The 17,559-nt window shown below is 38.9% G+C and overlaps 1 protein-coding gene across 2 annotated transcripts in view; it reads right to left on the bottom strand.

Moving 5' to 3' along the window:
• The window catches only part of SLC2A13 (solute carrier family 2 member 13), a 140,321-nt gene that overhangs the window by 45,866 nt on the left and 76,896 nt on the right, over positions 1 to 17,559 (bottom strand). The gene's annotated exons all lie outside the window — the stretch shown is intronic.

Raw genomic sequence — 17,559 nt, 5'->3', positions numbered from 1 at the left:
CCTCAAACACCTTGCAGTCAACAGGCTATCACACAGGAATAACCATCAAGAACGTCAAAACTGCTTTTTTTTTGTCTCTGGGCAATATGTAGCTTGCTTTATGTCCCCTTGTTGTCTAAACACCCAGATGGGCTAGCCTCAGGAACACTAGCAGTTCCCATTCCTCTATTCCAAGCACATTCTGCTTTTTGCTTTGAGTCAACAGCCTGTGATGGGGCAATATGCTGAGATGCCCTTTAAGACACTACCACCCATAACTGACTGTGGCTATGCTGGATGTTACCCCCCACCCACAAGGCACTGAGATTCTCCCAGCCTCCTTCCTCAGCTCCTCTTCCAGTGCAGCCACGGAGGCAATGCCTACACAGCCAGCTGGTGGTGCAGCACAACAGGGCCTCCAGAGAGAACCTGCTGGCACTGAGGACCCAGTGCCTACTGTGGTTGTGAGCCAGGCTCGGTCTCTGCCCACCCCTTAGAGACTGCAGGGACTCATCCAGCCTCAGCTCCTGTCAAAGAGCTGCACACTTGAGATCCCAGCAAGGCTGTGGTTCTTAGGGAGGGAAGATTCATGAAGGACAGACATCAAAACAGGAACGTGTCCTCGTGTCCTAAGGCACTGTAAATTAAATTGCTAACTGCCTGTCCAAACTTACATAGTACTGCACTGTGTCAGCCACCAAAATGACCCAGGCTCTGATTTCCCAATACTGGTTTCTTTTTCTGCATAAGGGTAGGAAAATAGCAAATGTCAAGTGTTGGCCTGCTGACACCTACTATGAAACTTCTATTTACTTCCACCAGACAAGGTTTCAGGAAGCCAAATTTAACTCCACATGTCTAAATCTTCTTAAAATCCAATTCTCCTGGGAAGTCAGAAATTGCCAGTTGTCAGCAGCAATGTATAATGTACTGTCTATACAGTCAAAAAAAGTGAAGAATAAGGAATCACATAAAAGCATGTAGATGGCTACTGCCTCATCCATACAAAAATGCACCTTTTGCCCCCATCATTCCTTCTGGTTGCTTATTGCTCTCACAGGTTATATATTTTCAAATAGAAGCTTGCTGTTTATAATGTTTATATGTTGCATAAATAAGCAGCATATTTAATATCTGTGGGAAACAAACCAGGGAACTTTAGAATCTGCAAATCCAAATGCCAAGCTTCCGAAGCCTAGGTGTTGAGCAGTTCATAGTTATTACAGCAGAGCAACATAATTTCCAAAATTTAAAAGGAAACTTACACAAATTATAACAACTACTAAATATATTTGATATGTTCACCTGTTTTAGTATGCTCATTTTTTATACAAGTCTGCGCAGCCCTGCCTTTATATTAATGTAACAAAATGTCAGTCTTTTTAAGTTTTTCCTGACAAGGGAAAAAACCTATGTGGTAGGAAAAGGTTAAATTGTGATATTATACAAACACAGCTAATACTGCAAGTCCTGCAGGGAATAGAGCTTCAGTGAAAAAGTTGTGCAATCCTAGCTTATTTTCTAAAATGTAAAGAAAATTTAAAACATATGTGAATCCTTGGAATTTCTAAGCAAATACCATTTCTTAGAAAGCAAATAAATACATGCAAATACAAAGCCACACAAAATAACTGAGTTGCATATATTCAGAAAGATTTTAATGTAGTTGATTTCTGAGGTTGTCAAAACTATCAAGAAATTCAACATTATGAACTGTTCCATCAAATCTGCAGTACATTGAAGAAAAATAAACCCAATAACTCTTCCATCTTCAAGCCTCCTCAGACTAATCCTTTGACTCTATACTGAAAATGCACAGTTTTGAAGGAAATGAAGCACCCAAAACCACTTTCTCTCCCTTTTTTCTTTTAATGAATCAGGCTTTTTAAAAACAGCAATGTCGAATGTTTAAAGAAAAGGATAATTTCCTCCCTTCAAGCAGATCTTACAGACAGCCTTGGATGCATCAGGGCTCCCAGCTTAGCATCTTCAGTAGCAGAGAAGCTGCCCACCATGCCAGGCTTTGTGCTCCCAGGGAAAATCAGTGTTTGTCCATAGGGTGCCATCACTGCTCTGAGTGTCCCCATCCTGCACAGGATGCTGCCCCAGCCCACCTGTCATACTAAGTCCACTCCAACAAAGTTTCTGCCTCAGGGTTACAGCCTTTTTGGACAGAATTTATAACTCTTGTAAAAGTAATGAATAAATCTAAGGATCTCTTTACAGAAACCTGAGGAGCTCTTCAAGGAAAAGGCTGCCACATCATCTCTAAGTATATAATGGATTTTTCAGAATCAGTACCTAGGAGGCAACCTGGGGAGCTGCCACTATACACTTAAACTAAATTAAACCTTCAAATTCCCTGTTTGGCAGTAACAGTGTATTGTATTATAAATGCTTTCAGCACAGACTGAAATGACATAGTGAATGCCACTTATTACAATCAGTATGTTATGGTAATACAAACACTCAGAATTTAGCACTGCTTGACAGATAACTATACACATCCAAAAGGTTCTCTGATTCAGCATGTGTTTTCCATGTACAAGGTATGTGAAAATGATTTTAAAATTACCATGTAATTATGGTAATAAAGAAAACACAGGATTTCTTTTTAGAAACCGACTAAACTCTATAGCTATTAAGCAAAATAAGTGTACCAGCGCTTGACAGGGATTAAAAACATTTAGAGGATTAAGATCACCAAGATACACAAAGAAATTCACTTCCTTAAGTTACCACAGTACTGTCACACACCTAGTGGGTCATGTGAAAATACTGTGGCAGTATCTGCTGTGAGATTGAAAAAAAAATCCTTTTTTTCTTAAACTTATTTGCTCTATACCAGAGACCTCTTTGCCAATAGTGAGTGTGCTTTTCACACTCACCTATTTCACCTACTCATGTGAGTCCTTCACAGGTCTCACCTGAAACTTTAGGGGACAGAAATTGTTTGTTCTTCATAACAGAAAAATAGTAAAATACAAAGAGCTGGATCTATTCATGAAAAGAAAAAAATATTAGGTAAGAAAATAATACCAAACTACATATCAGTCTGCAAAATAGCATTCTGTAAATTTTTCAGAGAGAACCCTGAAGTTAAAATCCATTGAAGAGATAGGTTGAACTTACTGAAGAGGTAAACTAGAAAGTAATAGGCAGAGCTGAAGATTAAATGAAAGCACTAGAAGGAACAAAGTCTTTATCATCCTCCTTCTCTTCCTAAAACAGAGATCAGTTTCCAGCACAGAAAAAAATAGGCTGGAGTCTCCATAACACTTGTGTGTTTTGCACTGCAACAAAAAGCAAAGTAATATCAACTTTTCCACCTTGTCTTTAGTGCCTTTACTCAGTATATGAGTGCCTAACTCTTCATCAGAACCTTTATGAAAGAAGATCACCACTGCCACCCCTGTTTTATAAATGGAGACCACTGGGGCCTTTGGGAGAGAGGAGGAAGAAGAATGACAATTCACAGCTATGCACCAGTACTACCTGCAGCAGAATAATGGCACTCCAGAGCCTCAATGCAGATAAGGGCTGTCTGCAAATTACTGAGTATAAAAGCAGGGAAAGAAAATCCCCCAGGTGTTTCACAAAACATACCTTGTTCAATTATTCATTTATTCTGACAATTTCAGTTAAATTTAAATTAGGTTTAATATATTCCAGGGTATTCTAATACCTGCTGTAAGTTCTCTGGGACCCCAAAAAACGAAATCAGTCCTCATTAAAATCAATAGACCTGCAGAATGTACATAGCACTAAAAAAAAAAAAAAAGAAAAAAATCAAGCTAGTCCCTGTATTTAAAGCCAAGGCCAGCAGCAAACAATGGGACTGTAGACACAGTAGTCTCAAAAGAGCCAGGAGCCAGCATGCTTAGAGCAATGGGATCTTGAAAGGCAGGTTTAGATTAGATATTAGGATCAAATTCCTTCCTGTGAGGGTGGTGTGGCAGTGGAACAGCTGCCCAGAGAAGCTGTGGACACCCCAGCCCTGAAAGTGTTCAAGGCCAGGTTGGGTGGGGCTTTGAGCAGCCTGGTCTAGTGGCAGGTGTCACTGCCCATGGCAGAAGGTTGGAACTGGATGGTCTTTATGGTCCCTTCCAACCCTAACCATTCGATGATGCTGTGCTTTTCAATTTTAATTAGAAGACATTGCATTAAAGATGCTTTTCTTGCACAGTTTAACAGGCCAGAGAACGGGCTGCACTTCTGGAAGGGCAAGAGGATGCAAAATAGATAAAAGTAATTTAACTACAAGTAAAGCTACGGAGATGACAAACTGTCCTTCTGAAAAGAAAATAAATGGAAAAAAAATCTAACCAATCTCAGACCCTATTGCTAGGGACACAGGGTCAGACAAAGGGCAGGAGAGTTGAGAAAGCCAACAGTGAAAGACTCAGTGAGAAAAAACTCTTCTGCAAGGTGAGGCTGGCAACGGCCCTGGCACGTGGGGCAGGGTGGAAGTGCCCAACCAGAGCAAGGCAGCCACAGCAGCCTCTGGCACTGCTGCACTGCTAGGGAGGAGCCCCTAAAGGCCCTGTGATGACCCCAACACATACAGCCCATGCTGGAATTGGGTGGAAGCCTTTTTTAACAATGTTAAATTAATATATACTCTAAATAAATGGTGGAAGCCTTCTTTAACAATGCTACATTAAATATACACTTTCATTTCATTGTTTATTAGCCCATTACAGCACCAGAAACACACACACACACAAAAAAACCCTTAAAAACCTATTGGCACCAATCCCACGTTCATTCAGGGAAAACTCCAGGATGAGCAATGAGGAATAGCAGCATGCATATGTGCACATGAGTACACTGCAGCTACAGTCACTACTGGGCACAATGCCCTTACTAGTAACAATTTTAAGCATATGTCCTGTGTAAAAAAAAAAAAAAAAGTTTCTGGGAAATAACTGGCACAAAATCTTCCCTGGACTTAAATGCACAGATGTAGCCATATTACCAAAAGTCATTTCAGGACTGTTTACAAAACAAACCCAAAAGAGTAATTGTGGAGTGACTCCATCTGAGCTCATATTTGTGGTGGCAGATGAGATCCTTTTCAGAAGCACAGGTTTTGGCAAAAAATATTTTGACAACCTCAACTGACCATTCTAAATCTGCATTCAAGAATTCATATTTTTAGATTTTTCTGGACCCAAATTCTAAGAAATGGCAGGTGTTCAGTGTCTTTCAAATCCACACCACTCACTTGTGGTGCTTTAATTGAAATTTCTAAATCCAGTCTCAGGTTGTAATATTCATATAATCAAATATTACCCTTGTGATAGGTTTCAGACATACACTGCACATCGTTCAGCTCTCAACAGACTTGTATATTCTCCTTGCTTAGAAAACAAAAATAATTGCACAGCAAACTTAAACATGCACAGCGAGAATATTAATTCAGCAGTGTCTGCTTCTATTACACAATTTTTTTTTTGTTGTCCTTTGTCCCATCTGTTCTAGGAGAGAAAGGAAAAAATCACTGCAGACCCAAAAAATTTCTTATGGTGGAATCACCAATGTAGAGAGATTTTTTTCATTTCACGTTGAGGATGGGTAAAACCATAGGATTTATGTTAACATAGCATATAAATGACAATCAAAAACCCCAAAGGATCTAATTTCTGATGTCTGAATGATTAATCTACCCGAACGCAGCATTTGGATGATGCTTGTGAAATTTCCTCTCCATTTTCAACAGTAAAACTTGTCAGAATACCCTCATTCTTTCCCTCTCACTTACTAAAAATGAATCTGCAAGCATCCCAACTATGCATTTCTGCTTTTCTGCCAATAGACAAAGCACCAGTCTCAATTTTTGATGCTCTAGCCTCAGAATTCCATTAGACCTCTTCCTACCCAAGCTGCTTCACTCTGTGCCCTGACTATGCTTTGTAGAGATGCTCTGCTTACAGCAGAGGTGAGAACTGGAGTATAATTCCCAGTCCAAAACCTTTAATAGAAAAATATATCAGCTGTAAAGACCCAGAACAAGCTTTTAGTACCACTAGAGAACCACTTGCAGAAGCTGAGCTTCTTTCAGCAATTTTACCTGAGGAAACTGAATTTACTCACTCCTCCAAGGATTTAGCTTTTAGCTGGCACTTTCTTATTTGTTCTGTGAGTGCAAAAAACACTTTGCCAGTGCTGCAAAGTTGGTGACGTCTGCACCAGTGGCTGCTCATAAATGGTAAGAACAATTATTAAAGCAGCTATGAAACAAACCTCTAGCAGGGGGCTACAATACATTTCTAGAGGGCTGTGAGATGTGTTTCAGCATAGCCTGCACAAGGGCAGCAAAGCAATGTGCTGTGAACGCAGTACCTGTTGAGAGGGACAAACACATTGCTCTGCTCTTCAGTACAAAAGGGAGAGCTCAAGCACAGCATCAAAACTGCTACAGCTACATAAAGCACTGCAGAGACTCATGTAATACAGAGCTAAAGGCTAATGTAATAGAGCTAGCGTCTCTACAGTGCAGAATAGCAACCTTTTAATCTCTGAACCATATGCTGCACATCAGATTTGTCTGATAATCCCTGGAGTGTATTACACTCTGCATACTTCCATTCAACAGGGAAATTCCGTTCTAAATTTATACAGAGCATCTTACAGTGTTCTTTAAAAGTTATGTATGACTTAACCACATATGATGCCACCATTTACTGCTTGTCTTATGTATAATATTTACATATACTTTGCATTTAAAATTCAGTGAAGCTGCTAGAAAATAGATATAAAGCAAAATTTTAGATAAAGTTGAATGAAAATTTCAACACAAAATCAACAAACATCTGGAAAGAGTCTATGCTAGATATTTTTCAGAGTCCCTTTTGAAAGTATATTTTACCTTCTCTCTGAAATTATTCACTGTTTTTTGGAAACACCTAATACAGGATAGATTCACAACAGTCTTTGTGTTTAACTGCTTTGAGCAAATACTTCCCACACCCAGTCTTGCTTTGTTACCTCCAGGTAAAGTTCGCTTTCATGTTTATCATTTCCTTGTTGCAACTAATTAAGCTGCCAACTTTTAAATCCCTGGCAGCTTATCCAATTCAGACCAATTATTCTATGTGCAAGGACAGCTTGACTACATTAAATTTATGTTCTCTGTCCTTCAGAATTCATCATGGGAGCTCAATGCCAAGATAGAAAATCTAAATATTAATCTCAGCTCTGTGACTTTGTAACCTTGGAGATGTAATTTAATTTCTTCACATTTGTTTCTTCTCTGCAAAGTTTTAAATACCTTTCCACGATTCTCATGAGAAGATTCATATGTGGATAATACTTGAAAACAGCCAGAAAAGAAAAGGGAGACAAAGCAGGTGTTGATCAGTTCTCCTTGTGCTCACCACAAGTACACTGTAGAGGTCTGTGCTACAGCTCAGAAATAAATTGGACAAGGGGAAATGTCCAAAAGGGGGAGATGAAGAGTCAGGTTATTCTTCAGGGCAATGAATGAAAATGAAATCCAGATCATTCTTTTGAAGTGTTAAGAAGCTAAAATTGTCTTTTGCTACCTTTTAGACTCCGATTAAGAAAGCACTGTCAAGGTCATTTTCCTCTCCTTAGGAGGAACCTCTTCTGGCAAGAATGACGGGACAGACTGGCTCTGCTTTGAACTTAATGTGCAGCAACTCTCAACACAACCTCAGCATTCATGTGCTCAAGTGACAAGTACTCAAAAATGCTTCAAAAGGCTGCAGTAATAGCATCAGCACTAAGCTCTGCACTTGGCAAACACTAATCACAAGAGCAAAGTGAAGAAAAATGAAGGCATTCTTTCTTAATTAAAGAAATGGTGACAAAGAATAAGGAAGAATAATTACATTTCTTCAGTTGTGTATTAATGTTACCACATAGTGAAAAATTAATCTAATCATAACCATACTACACAATCTGTTTTATACCCATTGATGCATATATTTCCTTAGTGGAAATGAATTTAATGTACCAAACAGTAACACCCAGGGGGCTACAATTCTCAGCTAGGTACAGAACAAAGGGCCTCACTGGGAGTGAAGCAGAATACGCTGCTGAAATAAAGATTTATTACAGACACCTTAGTATATGAGAAGGCCCTGGGATTTCCCATGTTAATACTACTTCAATATATCAATGTATATATTCAATATATACATTTACAATAAAACCAAGTGCTGAACAGTGCTGAAAAGAAAAGCTTTAATATGCAGGTAGTCTGCTGCATATTATGTTGGAAGTTTCCCTCTTTGAGCTCTAACATCATTTAAAACACGAAAGATCTGATTTCTGATAGTATCAAACTCGGTGAAAGTATGAACAGGACCACAGTGAAAGGAATGAAGTTAATTAGTCTTTCCAGTAGCTTTTTCTCACAACCTTCTGTAACAACATTTTTGCTTATACCTTTACTCATCTTATAGTTCTTGAGCAGTGCCACCTATTCTCAAACTAAAGCTGAACTAACTTTCCACATAAAAGAAATCTTCAACCTTTTCTTGTTCTATCAAAATCACTTACTTGTTCAAAGAATAGGTATCTGGTTGTTCTGCAGCTTGACTTTGCTTTATAAAATCAATGCACTGTAGCTTATTTATCCCATTTTATTTTACCTAATTATTCTTCACACTTTAATTAATTTTTCTCTTTTTGCTTGATCTCCTGTATTCAATAATTTCTAACTGTAATCTCTTGAACCAAGAGTTGTTCTGCTTTACATTTCTACATCACTTAGTGCAGCACCATCCTGCTTCTCAAATAAGCCTTTAAAATGCAATAATTACACAAATACATTTTATTAGCCTTGAGGCCAGCTACCACAAAATTGTTCATTTAATGAAACAGCTTTATGCTTTCCTGTAATCATATGCCAATAGTAATTATTGCTGTCAATGGATATAATGGTCTCCCTTTCTGAAACTTTCTATGATTCAGCTATTCCTGGATTTGGGAAGGCAAAAAAAGTACACTTTCAAGACTTCTCTAACACACCAGTTATTGTATTTTTTTAACAATGCCAGGTATCTAAAATACAACATAATGTATACAGAAAGCCAGAGACGTCAAAGGTTCAAATTCACGGAATCAGAAAAGAGGAAAAAAGTTCTATTGCCACACTGAGTGTGCCATTACCTTATCTGTGAGATGAATTGTGTTCTGCACAGTAATTGCTTTTATACACATTTTTCAACACTCATCCACTCTCAGCAGGTAAGAACAAATGGCAACCTAGGCAAGGTTTGTTTAGAACAATCTTATGGGTCTCATGTTAATAATGTAGTAGGCAGCAAACAGCACAATGTCGCCTGAGGCAAAGGTAATTCAGCACTAGTGCATTCAAAAGAGTAATTACTGTACCTGGTTTTGATCATAATCTAAAAAAAAAAAACCAACAGCAAAAATGTACTACCAAAAGTGCAAAAAATAACATCAATTTTTCCTTCTGGACTTTGTTTCTCTCTTTAATGATGATGGTGATGATGTGTTCAGTGCTTGTAGGCTGCACTGTTTAACTCCATTCAGTTTATAGTCACAGATCATCCAGTAGGCTCTACTGAAAGGCTTATGTGGCAAATACCTTTCACTTCTAATTAGACAGGTTACTTGGAAATCAGAATGAAATTTCTGTTGAGATAGAAGTACAGAACTGTACAGAAACTCAAGTGAGAATATAGATGTGTTGGTTGGGGTCTCTAGAGGAAGCCAGTCTTCCTGACAGCTTTAACTCAAATCCCACAACTGGGATTTTGCTCCAAAATTTCACATTGAACAAAAATTTACTTTACAGTTGACAGTTTCCATGTCAGGTATCTAGAGAACTTAAGGGCATACAAGAATTGTAACTGAAATATTTTAATGAAGTAGCAATTACAGGGCAACAGGCATCTGCTTTCAGACAGTCAATTCTTCCCAGAGGTCCTTTTAGAAATAGCAATCTTAGCTGAAAACAGCATCTTGACCTGACAGCTCAGTGACAGAGGACAAATGCCATCATGGCATGCAAGACAGATGATATACTGCTTCACAAAGTATTCTGATCAGGCAGTGGAGCACTGTGCCTGTGGATCCTCACTGCACTGGCTTTGTGGGTCTCCTAAAAGGACTCCAGAAATAATACTGCAATAAAAGTCCTTTTTTTCCTCAGAGTGGCCAAGATAAATTAATCCCAGAAGGGTAGGAACAGTAAAAAACCCATCACATAAATGACATTTCTATGAGTTTCATTGTCACAAAAGAAAGATCTTCTTGCCTGAGGAAATTACAATTAGCAGTCCTGAGCAAGACTTCATTTACACGAGGAGAACCAAAATGCAAATGGAAGACAGAGATCTACAAAAACATGAAACAGCAGCAGTTCACTGAGCAGACACACTTGCCTTATGAGGCAAGGGAAGAGTGAAAAATCTCCTCAAGCAAAGCTGTCCATGAATAGGCTTTTCCCCTTTCAATGGGAATAGTCCTGACTAAAGGTAATTCACCTAAGTGCTGGGAGACTGTTTTGATATTTTGCACTATTTTTTCTGGCCCTATTAATTTCCTCAGATATGACCTAAAATGTTTACAGCAAATTACTTATGAAACTATTTATTACACACACACACACATATATATATATGTGTGTATATTCATTATTTTATTTATTTATTTAAGAGTTAGCAGACCTGTTTAATGGACCTAGTAATTTGGCTTCTCATGTATTTTTTTTCCTTTCTCTTTTTTTAAGGTCAGACAGAGCTAAATTTGTCAGCAGGTGACTGTGAATGACCAGTAGGGTGACACTGCCTTTGTTCTGCTCATTCCCACCCAGAGTAAAGCATCTCTGCACATAGGAAATCTGGGTCTTTTTGTTATCTCTGTATTCCCAGCCACTAAATCTGAATGCTGTTGTTTTGCCATAACCTACCTTTGGAAGGGTTCACAAGATCTAAAAAAGTACAGTCATATGGATGGCATTGGATTAGTCACACACAAGGTCAGCCAAACAGTGACTGGCTCACAATAAAAAACGTCAGAGTTTAAAAATGTAGAACACAAAATAATCCCACAAAAATTCAATGGTGTATTACTATCCGATACAAAAAAAACATTTTATAAAATACAATTTGATTTTTCAAATATTTCCTATGCCAAGATAAGAGGAGTTAACAGACACACCAGCACACTAAAACCCCACTATTCATCCAACCGCTTGCTTGTGTTTCTGTCTGGTTTTCCCTCCTGACTGCTGCCTTTGTCTTCACTCTTCTAGGCTTCTAATTTGGGCTTCATTCCTTCCCAGGATCTACTTACTGCATCAAGAACAACACCCAGAATCCACCCAAGTAAGCTGTGTCTGGGAGGGAAACACTGAGTTTCTCAAATTGAAGTTTGTTTGGGGATCCTTGTCAAGAGAAGAACAATATGTGCATCTGCAGTAGCAAGACTCTCCACATATGCAGATTCACTGTTCCTCCTAACTTTTTTTCTAATAACGTCGCATACCTGCAATAACATATTTTCTTTCCCTATTTTAATGTGCTGAGAAGTGAACACAGTTGAAGCAAAATTTCTGCAGAAGTAATCTCTTAAAGCTAATTTGCTGTTTTATTTTCTAGTTGTACAACACACATACTAAATGTGCATTCTTTTCCTTAAGATTTTACCTTTTCCTCTCAGTCTGACCTCAAGCCTCAGCCTTGGACTCTCCACACCTCTCTAGAGCATGCAAAACTCCGTGACCACTGGGGCTTCAGCAGGCCCATGGCTCCTGACCAGGGGAGAGCCTGGCACTCTTTGCAGAAGATAAATATTTCACTGTAAAATACAGCATGCTGCAGTATAATATTCTATAAAATATTCTGGGGTTAGAAAGTAAATTTCTAATTAGTATTGTACCCTCAAACACCAACAGTGACATTGCAAACGACAGACCTTACTTGCACTGGCAAAAAATGGGTGACATCTAGCCATTTCTCACAAAGAATTTAAAATCTGAGCTTCATTTATTAAAAATGCGGTCACATATCATCAGCAAAGCTCCTTTCTCTCATTGCAATAAATACGAAGGATTATCTAGGTGAGATTCTTTTTTTCTCCTTTAAATGAGACTCTTATGGCCAGTGCAGAAGCTGCTGTCTGTGACATTTAGCAGAGCAAGACTACGACCTTCCTTCTGCAAGGAAAGCCTGCATAAGGACAGAGCAAGCTTTTCACTGGGGGGCTTTGTGGGGAAAGAGGAGGGGAGAAATCAGATCATTATATTCTACACGGGGATAAAAACACTTAGAAGAGAACTGGCTGCAGAATTACACTGCTGGAAGCAGAACATCACCTAGCTTCATTCCTAAAGGCTGACTGCATTACTGAAATGTCTGTCTCCGGCACCGGGAAGGACTCGGTGTGCTAAAGGCTGTTCAGAAACAGAACAATTAAATCACCTCTCCCAAAAAGCTTGCAATATAAACACAAGGTAAAAACCCAAATGGATGCTGACAGATGGGGAGAGATGAGATAATGAGGAAGCACCTCTAATTCCTGACTTGAGACCACATCAGCACACTGACACCATGAACCTCCACTGCTCACAAAGATTTTGCTTTGAGAAGGGTGCCTTTTTTTGTTTTTTTAAGAACTGCATCCAGGAAGAGAACTTGCATTGCAAAGAAAAAGGAAATTAAAGGTTGCGAGCTTACAGTAGATAACACAAGTGAGAGGCCTGGATTGGGGAAACACCAATTGGTATTGGGAAGATTGCTACTACAGAGAAAGGAAACATCAGTTTTCCTGAGTGGTCAATTATACAAGTGCACAGCATATCTACCTGTCAGCTCTGTCCTTTACAGAGAACAAGCAAAGTACAAAAAAACCCTAAAGCTTTTAAGCTCTTTGCACCTAGCCCAGTGGCTACAGTAAGCTATGCTGTCCACAGAGACATGTCTGGCTGGCAGAAACCTGCATGTTGAATGAGCCCAAACTCAACATATTGATCTTCATCAAAATACACTGGAGCAGCCTGGTTCAGGGTGCTGAAAGCTTGGATCGTCATGGCATCTTCATGTTGGAAAGAAGCAAGCACCATCTCTCACCTTCTCACAACAATTTTTATTAGGAATATTGAGAGAAGCCAAAAGGATATGTGCTTTGTCCTTGAATGCTGGAGATTTGGACACCCCTGAAGGTTAAGGTTGTTCTTGCTTTAGATGCTCCTGCTGCCTTAGCAGACACAGTAACATTTTCTTCAGACACAAACCTTATGCCAGCTGCCTTTTCATTCAGGTCCTTATCTCAGACTGGCACTCAGAAATCTGAGTGACGTAATAGTCTGCATTTGATGGAAATAACTGTTGAGCTGGGAGCTGTCAGCATTTATTACAGGCAGAAAGAGGGCCACAGAACAGAGACCAGAGAAAAACAGAACTTACATGGCTTTGAGAAGAGGCAAAAGTGTATGATACAAAGGTAGTTTCTGAAGAAGGAATACTGACAGAATGTTAACTTTTGCTAGTCATGTTCTCACATGGGGAAGCGTGGAAAAAAACAGAGACAACATATATGAAAAATACATCGAAAAAAATCTTAAATAATTCTTATCTGGCAGACCTGTCTATGTGAGCTGAAAAATTCAAAAGTTTCATATTTAAAATGTATCAAGTAAGAGTATGCACACAGCAAATAACTGTGCCTTGTAGACAGTTCATTGTTCTTCACAGATACCTGCAGATATGTCATGGAAGAAATCTTCCTCAACAGCTGTGTCACAAGAACACCAAATTCTGAATTACTGCATAATTCACAAAAAACTTAGCTGACTTTGTTGAGCAAGCAGCCTTTATGGCTAGTATTATTTGACACATTGCCCTTTGGTGGCTGAAACCTTGCCAGAATATTAGAAACCAGAAGAAGTCTTTCTTAACAGTGCTGGGGAACTCTGATCCCACAGGTAAGGTGGCATCTCCTGAAGCAACGGTCACACTCTCCCAGCCAAGTCAGACTTCAAGCACGATGGACAGAAAACATGGGTTTAAGAAAACTGCAGGGTCAAAACCTGATGGATAGATAAATACTTGCTCTATGCCTTCTCACCACTGGGTCACACACTGCTCAATCTTCTCCAAAAGTTAGTAAAACTATGCCCTTGATATGGATCATCACTGTGGATCATCACTGTGATTTCTTCAGTGAAGACAGTGCCATACTACCATCAATGGGTTCCATTTGACTCAGATACACAGTGGGCTCTAAGAGTATAATCCTCATGATGTCCAGCCTGAACCTCTTCAGAGCCTTCCTGCCCTCCAGCAGATAATATCTCCACCCAACTTGATGTTGTCTGTGAATTTACTGAGGGTACATTCAACCCCCTCATCTACAACAGTTATCAGCTATTAGATTAATAATACATAGAAACAATAATCACTTATGCACACAATATAATTAGGTATTTTTATCCTGAAAAGAATTACAAAGCACCTTTTCTTAAAAAGCTGGAAAACCAGTATAAGTACCTAAGCAGAGGTGGATAATCTGTTTTGAGGGGAAACCACAGGGCCACAATGAAGCAGCAGCAGATTCAGTGCTACGAGTTGTTCTGCTTTACTGAGGAAAGCAACTCAATTTCAGCATTACATTTTGCTCCCATTCTCCTGCTTTTGCTCCTCTCTCCTCATAATACCTCTAATTTCACATAGGTAAAGATCTCCCTTACAGAGAGGTTTCTGCCTGAAAATTTCCTTCTACAAATACAGGTTTTGCTGGTTTAGATACCTCTGTGCAGCTCAGGCAGGATTATACCAGACAGCAGTGCACTTCTGGCTTTAGTGTCAACATGGGAAAGCTGCTTATTTAAAATCCTGCACAAAACCAAACATTCAGAAAATAGATGATACTGTGAATTTTTGAGAGAGCTGACTGACATGGCAAAAGAGCCAAGCCATGTCATATTGTTGCGCTTAATCATTAATTATTCTAATGAACACTGAAACCCCACCAAATAGGATGAAGATGTGACTCAAAGCAGCAGATGTGATTCTGGTCTGAAACCTCTGGGGAGTATCTGTGACAGTGACTGCAGCAGTCAGTCTGAAGAGCAGTGCCACAGAGGAAGAAATTTCTGCCATGAAGGAAGAGATTAGTCCTTGAATGGCAGTTAATTTGTTCCAGACAGAGAATTTTGCTGTCAGGAAAGGAAAATGTCTTTTATGAAACCAGAATAAATCCCCAAATGGGTTCTCTACAGAGAACATCTAGTTTAGAGAGGTGTCATAAATACTCGTTGCTTATAAGTTCTTCATAACTTTATTTAGAGAGAACAAGAAGCAATAAGCCAATGCACAGAACCTAAGACACACTTACAAAAATAAAAGTTGTAGAAGGTGTATGGCAAATATACTTCAATGCTCCTGTACATGATGGTTTACAGCGCAGAAAGCATGGAATCACTGCAAGATTATGTTGTTAGAAAACTCCAAAAGTTGATTTATTGAAAAGATCAGCTTTGATACTGGAAGAGAAGACGAAAGACAGAGTGTGGAGCTGCCCAGGCCAGTGACAGTCATGCAGCTCTAACGACCCTGCACAACCCTCCACATACCACTCACAACACTAAGAGACTACCCTGAGTCATCAGCATCAAGAGCTGTACAGAAGCTGAACTACAATTTTTTTTCCAAGGTAATTTCCAAGGTCCAGATGAGTCTCTTGTCTGAGTTAGAAAATCTCAAAAGTATGAAATCGTGTCTCTGTGTGAATACTATTGTAATATCCACACTATAAGAAGCTCAAATGTGTCACTTAAGGGCAGTAAATTGCAAGTTTGAATTAGAAAATGTGCTTAAAGTTTCTTGCAAGCATATAGTGCAGGGTTTTAAAGTCATTGTAAGAAGGACTGGAGGCAAGATAACATGCTCTTTGCAGGAATCTACTGGTTTCATTTGTCCCTTTGCTGAGTAAGTCTCAGGAGTAACATTCCCTCAGAAAAGCAACAAAAATTTTATTTTTTTTACAGAAAACAGAACAAGCACAGATTTTAGAACAACCTGCAAAAGAAAAAAAGTTATACAGTATCATCTTTTTTCTTTACAGAACCATTTGCTTCAGCATATCCTAACAAAGCATAGCAGAAATGAGGGCTCAAGTGCTGTCACAGATGACCAAGAGCTGCTTGTTCAGTTTTCAAAAGGCAAAACCTAGATAGGGCTCTTAGCTTTTGCTGAGAGGAAGGGCAATTGAGCCAAGCTTCTAACCATGGAATTAATTTCTTCTTTCAACAGTGGCTTTACAGGACGTTTTAAAGCACTGTCCATCCCAGCTGACATGTTTTTCTTCTTCTTTCTGTACTTCCTTTTTTTAATGTCCCAATCTAGCATTGGCTAGTCTTCCTCCAACACCGGCTGTCTGCAGCAGCATATTACACTATTGAGGGAATTAAGATTTCCAAAACTGGGCAGAAGTCCACAATCTCAAACTGTTTCCCCCTACTTATTGCCTGGTTAATGTGCATTTCTGCACTGAAGGGTTTGCAGAGATGGTGGCATCTCTTGCATTGATGCAAAGAAATGCCACTGGAGCTGCTCAAGCATAACTGAAGACATGGTAGGGCAGCAGAATCCTCTTCAGAGAGGCTTAAAGAGGAGGCAACCATTCCAGAGTTTGCAGGAGAGAAGGGATTTGGCAATATGGGCATGTGTTTAAATTATTTTCTAGCTGGTTTAAGCTAACAAATATGATAAATCAATACATAGTGAGATACAAACACCTGTGGAGACTTGACCAGTGTCTTGCAGAGCCTGTGTTCCAGGTCAATTGTGATATACATATATGGGAAGAGAGTTGGTTTATTTTTTTTTCTTTTCCTATGATACATCCTGATTCTGCCTCTGTTCAGAATTAAGGCAGTGCTTGAGTTAGTTTATCACAATGTGACAAGAATAATAAAAAACTGGAATTTGCAGTAAGATAAAAGCATTTAGGATAGGACTATACACCTTGAAAAATACAATGAGCTAACCCTCACTAATTTTACTCAGAACTCTAATAAGGTATATAGGATAGAGAGGACTACTGTAATAGATGTAATATATTTGTAATATATTTGATAATATTCAAACTATAAAAGTGGTAACCACATTCTGTGGTAACACAGAATTTCTCTACCATTATATGTAATAGAAAAGAAAGATAACTTGGAATCAGTACATTTTTCCCTTGAGAGCTGTTCCATTTCACTAATAAGTCATTCTCCATTCCTGCATGAACCAGAAAAAAATATGAACAGTATCCTGTCTTTTATTTCCACTGTAAATTAGTGACATGTGTAAATTAGGCATGTGTCAGAATCTAAAACAAAATTTGGTTCTCAAATATTGAGATAGTTGAAAAATCTAAAATTCCTGGAATGTGCCATCACTAACAAGCATAATTTACATTTCTCATTCTGATAAGCTCCCCTTTCTTCCCTCATTCCGGTGCAGATGGGACAAAGCTGCTGGCTTAGCGCAGCGCTAGGGTTTCATTTAGTTTGGATCTCATCTGTAACAAATTCATCTGCCATCTGTATTAAACTGTGGTTACACAGTTTCCGTTCTCACACTTCGT

This window comes from Motacilla alba, chromosome 1A, assembly GCF_015832195.1.
Source record: "Motacilla alba alba isolate MOTALB_02 chromosome 1A, Motacilla_alba_V1.0_pri, whole genome shotgun sequence".
In the NCBI taxonomy this organism is placed as follows: domain Eukaryota; kingdom Metazoa; phylum Chordata; class Aves; order Passeriformes; family Motacillidae; genus Motacilla; species Motacilla alba.
Note: the sequence above shows the minus strand (reverse complement) of the source record. Positions and strands in the feature narration are given on the sequence as shown.